Here is a 6,872-nt window from a genome sequence, read left to right on the forward strand (position 1 = left end):
GAATAGGTGGCAAAGGTGGTCAGACCTTTGCCACACAAAAAAAATGAAAAATAAAATTTCACATGTAAAGGTGGTTAGACCTTCACAGAGGAATCAAAAGTAACCTGTAAAGGTGGTTGGACCTTTACAGAAGAATTAAAAGTAAAATAAAAAACATAGGGTCGCGAAACCCTAGGTCATTTATGGCTGCTCCTCCCTAAACAGCTGTTAGGGAGTGTTGGGGTTGTTGGCCCCTAGGCCAGTAAAGGCTGCTCCTCCCTAAATGATTATTTAGGGAGCAGAAATGAAGATATTACCCATAAAAATGGGTAAATAAGGAGTTGGGCCAGAAGCGCAAGCGCGCTTATATGGCCCAGTGTTAGTAAGTGCTTAATTGCACTTAAAAACAACAGGGAGACGGCTTATTTTAGCCGTCTCTAACCTCTCATTCTTGAGAGAGAGAGAGAAGGAGTTGCATCTATGATGCAAACTCCGGAAATTGGTGAAGCGGGTTGCGCTTCCAAATGTCAGCTCTCAGCAGAAGCTGGAGGGCTGAACTACTGGTGTGAAACCAGTAGAGAGACGGTCATCTGGGCCGTCTACAACCTCTCATCATGAGGGGAAGAGGTGGGAGCCGTCAATTTGATGGCCCAGAGGATGTTAAAGCGCTAACACGCTTTTGTGAGCTGGCGCTTGGCAGGGGCTGAAAAGCCCTTGCTCTAGCACGAAATCAGTCAGGAGATGACTGTCCCAGAAATCGTCAAAGCGCAACATGCTTTGGTGAGCTGGCAAGCAGCAATGGCTGTAGTGCCATTGATCTGGTCTAAGCCAGTTGGGAGATGGTCGTATATACCATCTCTAACCTCTCAGTATGAGAGGAAATGAGAACAAGTGGGCAGTGGGGCCCACTTGGTGTCCAAGTGTCAGGGATGCATCCGGGGTGGAGGGGGCCCAGCTGTAGCGCCTGGCAGAGGGACCCTCTTGGGGGACGAAGCAGGCGCGCGTACTGACGGGCCCGATCTGGGACTGCAGTCCCTGGCCACTTAGACTGAAGTGGAAAACGTGAATTGTTATTAAAAGGAAGAACTACACTACTTACCTGAAGTGGAAAACATGAGAAGAAGGTTACTTCTTCAGTTCCCACTTCAGGTACATTTATGTACATGCGGCTTGGGTCACATGACGGGTGCCACGTCATCTACGGAGAGAGCCGCAGCCATCTGGGTATCCCCACAGGGATCCCGAGGGCATCCGCTGCAGGTGTGCGTGCTAGGCGTAGCGGGAAGTCATCCAGGGTGTCCGAGCCGGACGGGTCAACAGTACAATGATACAAGGGAAGGTGGTCCATGTAAATAGAAAGAATAAACAGAAAGGGAGAATGAAGTAAAGGAGAAAGAGAAAAGAGGGAGGAAGGGGAAGAGGGAGGAAGGGGAAGAGGGAGGAAGGGGAAGAGGGAGGAAGGGGAAGAGGGAGGAAGGGGAAGAGGGAGGAAGGGGAAGAGGGAGGAAGGGGAAGAGGGAGGAAGGGGAAGAGGGAGGAAGGGGAAGAGGGAGGAAGGGGAAGAGGGAGGAAGGGGAAGAGGGAGGAAGGGGAAGAGGGAGGAAGGGGAAGAGGGAGGAAGGGGAAGAGGGAGGAAGGGGAAGAGGGAGGAAGGGGAAGAGGGAGGAAGGGGAAGAGGGAGGAAGGGGAAGAGGGAGGAAGGGGAAGAGGGAGGAAGGGGAAGAGGGAGGAAGGGGAAGAGGGAGGAAGGGGAAGAGGGAGGAAGGGGAAGAGGGAGGAAGGGGAAGAGGGAGGAAGGGGAAGAGGGAGGAGGAAGGAGGGAGGAGGAAGGAGGGAGGAGGAAGGATGGGTAGCGGGGAGCGGGTGAGCGGGTGAGGTGGGCCTGGGTGGAACCAAGTGCCGATGAAAATTGCGCAAGTCTTTTGCAGTCATTAAGGCCATGAAAGTAGGTGTAAACCGCAATTTTTTAGCGGTTTGAGAAGTTGTATCAAGGCTGCTTTTGTGGCCTTGATTGATGAGAAACCCGGCATAGTCAGGTATGAAAGAAATCTGGTGCAATCCACGTGTCTGTCAGGGACCGACCCGGGGTCGAGAGCGTCCAGGTATATCGCCCGGGGCTGAGGGCCCGGTAGGGTGTGGTGCGGGTGTGCATAACAACGGGCCCGGAGCAGGCAAGGGTCCCTGGCCACTTAGACTAAAGTGGGAAGTGTGAGAAGAAGGTTACTTCTCAGTTCCCACTTAGGCTGTGTTTATGTACATGTGGTTGGAGGTCACGTGGGGAGTGCCACGTCATCTACGCGCACAGCTGTATCCGCCTGGGTATCTCCGTAAGAGGTCTCAGGAGCGTCCAGTGTGTAGGGCATCACCCGGTGTGTCTGGGTCCAGGCGTGTTGTGCAGCCTGGTTAATGGTACATCGAGCAAGGAAGTCGTCCGTGTAGTAGAAAAGGAAAGAAGGAGAAAGAAAGGAAAGAAGAAAGAGGAGGAAAAGGGAAAGGAAGAAGGAGAGAAAGGAGGAGGGAGGATGGGGGCATCGGGTGAGGGTAGTGGGATCAGGTGGGGTCGGACCGGGTGGAGTGGGGTCAGGCGGGTGTGCCCTGACAGTGTCAGCAAGTTATGAAGCTTCTCAGCACAAGCTGAGAAGCTGGGAAGCTAGCACCAGGCTAGCATGAGAGAGTTTGAGAGATTCTGAGAGGCTAAGAGCCTCTCAGAATGAGAGATTGCTGCTAGTCAATAGCAGCAAAAGGTAGCACAGACTGGGAACTGTCATATCCATCCACGGTGTAGGAGAAATAATGGTCACACTATGGAAACCCATGATGGAAATATGCCAGATAAATCACAAAACCCCATACGACAAGTAGATATGAGAAAATAGAAGGGCCTGAATTTTAATGAATCTTTACGAATTATTATGACTATACGCGATAAATTGAAAGAAAGAAAATTAGCAAAAATACTTCAAGCTTAGCATCAACAGGACGGAATTCTCGGGGGAATTTATACCAAATCGACCAAGATTTGACTATAGAAACAATCAGAGAACCTCCACGGAAACTACTTTCCCACATCTGCACATGTAGCCAAGGATGGAAGTACCATGGAACAAGGATTCCTCAGGAACTAATGCAAAATTAAAAGTCGTGTTTATAATAGGAAATGAAGATGTCCCCAAAACGGACCCAATGAAAGTAATTACAGGGAAAACTACCCATAAACGACGGAGATATGACTAAAACTCCTGCAAAACGAGGACAACGTTTTAAAAGCAAGCACGAAGGCTAACCAGTAACGACCGAGACGAGCTTGATGGCCCATTAGAAAGGAAGGGATCTAATCTTAATCCACGGAAAATTTCATAATAAAAGGATCATGCATTAATGAGATATCCAATAACGGGAATAGCGACATCCAAAGTCCAAGCTCAGGGAAAAGACGATGTTTGCGTAGGATCCATAATTACAACATACAACGAAATTTACACGGAAATTATGAAAAATAGGGAACTATAGTTATGCAAATTTTCAGCCCAAATGGTCCAGTTGTTGTGAAGTTATACCCATGACGGGAATATAGAAATCCGCATCATGTTTAATGACACGTGAGGTGGCAATGCAAAGGGAACTGGCCATCGGAACTGAGATCTGCACTTCGGCAGATCGCAAAGACCAATTTCCATCCAAATAAGGAAGAGCCCGGTCAAAACAAAGCACAGAAAGTGCAAAACAACCTTAGATCATGAGGGAAAAATCTGAAATAAATCACAGAAGCCCATATGAAGGATATAAACACCCGCGCATACCATAAATCCCGAACAATTAAACAGAAACAGCGCCCGCATACGAATGACTATGGGAACGATGCAGGTGATTACCGAATGCGCACATGAACTTTTGCTAACTCGACGAATACCAGGAAATAGAACACAACTTTAGTACCATTGGAAAGGTGGGAATAAATGAAAATTTATGATACCAAGAACGTGAGAAACCATCCAGAAATGAATGAGATACAAGGACATGAAGTTAGAAACCTGATGATGCGCGGGAGGACAGCTTCAAGAGGTCCAGAGCCCTAAATAAAATACATAAAAATATGATATCTTCGAGGACGACCTACTATAACAACGAACAACACATATGGAGGATTAGGATGTAATAATACAAAGGGGAATCAGAGAAGATGAACGAAATCCACGAAAACCACCAAACTACAATGGACCATGGTGGGAATTTTAGGGAACGATATTCTAATGAAGTGGAGAGCTATAATACATTTGTTTGAGTAATTCTTGACTACTAGCAACTTTTTCTTTTGGTTTTAAACCTGAACAATTCACTCATTTACCATTTCAAGTCTCATTTTAACTAAATGTCACTGAATAAAAATGGAATAAATCAGCTGAAGGTCTCAGCGCAGCCGCACGCATAGTAATGCGAAGTTTGAATTCAGAATCACCGAGTCATAGCAAATTTAATAATAAATATGAGGAATTTGAAATAGGAAAACTGTGACAAATGCAGCGCAGTCAAGTTCTAATTAACCATTAAAATAGCTTAGGTGAGGAAGGACAATAAGGATTCTAGGCACAGTCTGACCGCAGTAGAGCCGCAGTTCAGCGCAGCAAAGTGCAGTAGAACTATAGCATGAAAATTTCATTTTTTATTCAGTTTGAGAAAAATACACTGTAAATAAATCCTGTAAATACAAGGTAGAGTGTGAAAAAGGAAGGCGACCCAAGGAGTATAAAAGGGAGACCCTTTCTGCGACTTTTTGCCCCCCTCAGAGAAGTAAGAAAATAGAGTATTATTTTTCTCAAGCATTTCTGGTTGTCACTCCAGTGCGAAAAAGTGATATACAGTTAAGATTGCCACTGTAGTAAAAGGCAGCAATTAAGGAGAGAAATATTAAGTAGATATTTCAACAGGAGAGCTGGTTAACACTCCAGATTTCAAAGTGTAAACACAAAACAGTTATTTTGCTACTGTTAAAACAAGCAATAAAATAAGACAAAAATAAAACAAACTCAAGGGACACTCCAGACACAATCCAAATCCATTAACTGAGTAGAATCTTTGAAACTTCACCAAGTAGAAGATTTAATTCAAGTTAAATTCCAAATTAAACAACGCTACACAGAATTACACCTAGACAAATTAAGAAACTTCAATAAAGGAACAGCTCCACAGGGCTCAGTTTATCTGTAAGTCAATTCCCAGAAACTTTAGACTAACCCATAAAAATAGAATTAGCCAAAACACTCGGATTGGTACTATATTTACAACAAATAACACTAGTACACTTCCCCATCCTAACTAAAGAACCAGGGAACAGCTTGGTGGTGGTCTCGTTTGAACCTCCCAACTGACCTTCCTTCGTTCTCTCCTTCAACGGCCATCACCCTCCACCACCTCTGGTCCTTCCGGATTACCTCCACTCCTTCATCACTAACCTTGAAGCCTCTGGATTCCACAATTCCCTCTGACTCCCCTGATGGTCACCACCCCCTCAATTCAATATATCACCTATGCCTCCCTAAGTACAGAGCCCTGAAGGCCTCCAGACAGCTCCGACATCTGCTAGCACACCCCTGCCTCTGCTGGGCAATTTAGTTGCTTGCCCTGCAAGTCTACCTTCGGGCTGATCCTTCCTTTCCATTTCTGGGTTATAGCCCATCACTCTGCTAACCCCGTAACCCGACTCGTCAGTAATATTTAGTTGGCTAACCTGTAACTCCGTTAGCTCCACTCCACTCGGCCCTGCCTGTTATGGATATAGACTAGAATCTTATGCTCCGTGGGTGGACCCAGGGCCTCCCCCCATTTTACTTCTCCATCAAACCCCATGCCAAGCTTTCCCACTGGGTTTTGGTGCTGGCTGGGGGATTTGTTGAGTTTCAAGGGACTTCCCTTGACCATTATAACTTTTATATTAGATAGTTAGAAGTCATATGATGTGTAAGGCAGATGCCGAAAATGTTTTCTCATTATCAAATACATAACCCACAAACCTTGTACCGCGATTGTAACATCCTCACCATTGTGTCACCACTGTAAACTCAACCTGTAACCCTGGAACCATGTCCACCTCCCTATTCCTCCTCTCCATGACAAAACCACAACGAGGAGGGCATTCCCACGCCCAACCTCCTGCTGCCCGCTCCCACCAGTCCACCGGGTGGTTGAGTGGTTACTCCCATCCAACCAGAAGTTCCCTATCAGGAACTGTAGCCTATCCCACCTCCTCAGGAGAAGGATACGGTCCAGGCAGCTCCAGGATGCCTGGCCACGCACCCGTGGGTCCCACTTCCCATGGTCACCCACTGCCATGCACTGGTCCACCAACCCGCTTTCCCCAACAACTCCCGCTACCGGTACGCTCCCATGAGCACCAAGTCACCGATAGCCACCAACTGGGTGATTCCCTTTGGGAGTCCCAGTATCCCTCACTACCGGTACACTCCATTGAGCACCAAGTCACCGCTAGCCAAACACTCCCATCACACCCGCTACCGGCACGCTCCCAGGAGTGCCAAGTCCCCGTTAGCAGACAGCCAGGTGGCTCCCTCAAGGAGCCCACATCATACTCGCTACCGGTACGCTCCCAGGAGCGCCAAGTTACCGTTGGCCAACACACAGGTTGTACTTCCGTACACTCATCCTATTCCGCTCTCCCTCCGATGGCTACGCAGCCACCTCCATTAGTGAGCCGAACGGCTCAGGTTGGGTTCCCCGGAACCCATTCCTGTAACACTGCCATTCATGGGCCCATCCAGTGGCACGGCCATGCATTCTGGCCTGTTAGCTGCCCGTCCCGATGCCACCTGAACCCATTCCCACTGTGCAAGCGTGAGTGTGAGCCCCAACCCTCATCCCTATCCTCCTTGAGGACTCCC

This window comes from Cantharellus anzutake (genome assembly GCF_015039405.1).
Source record: "Cantharellus anzutake strain C23 chromosome Unknown EI90scaffold_34, whole genome shotgun sequence".
Taxonomy (NCBI): Eukaryota; Fungi; Basidiomycota; class Agaricomycetes; order Cantharellales; family Hydnaceae; genus Cantharellus; species Cantharellus anzutake.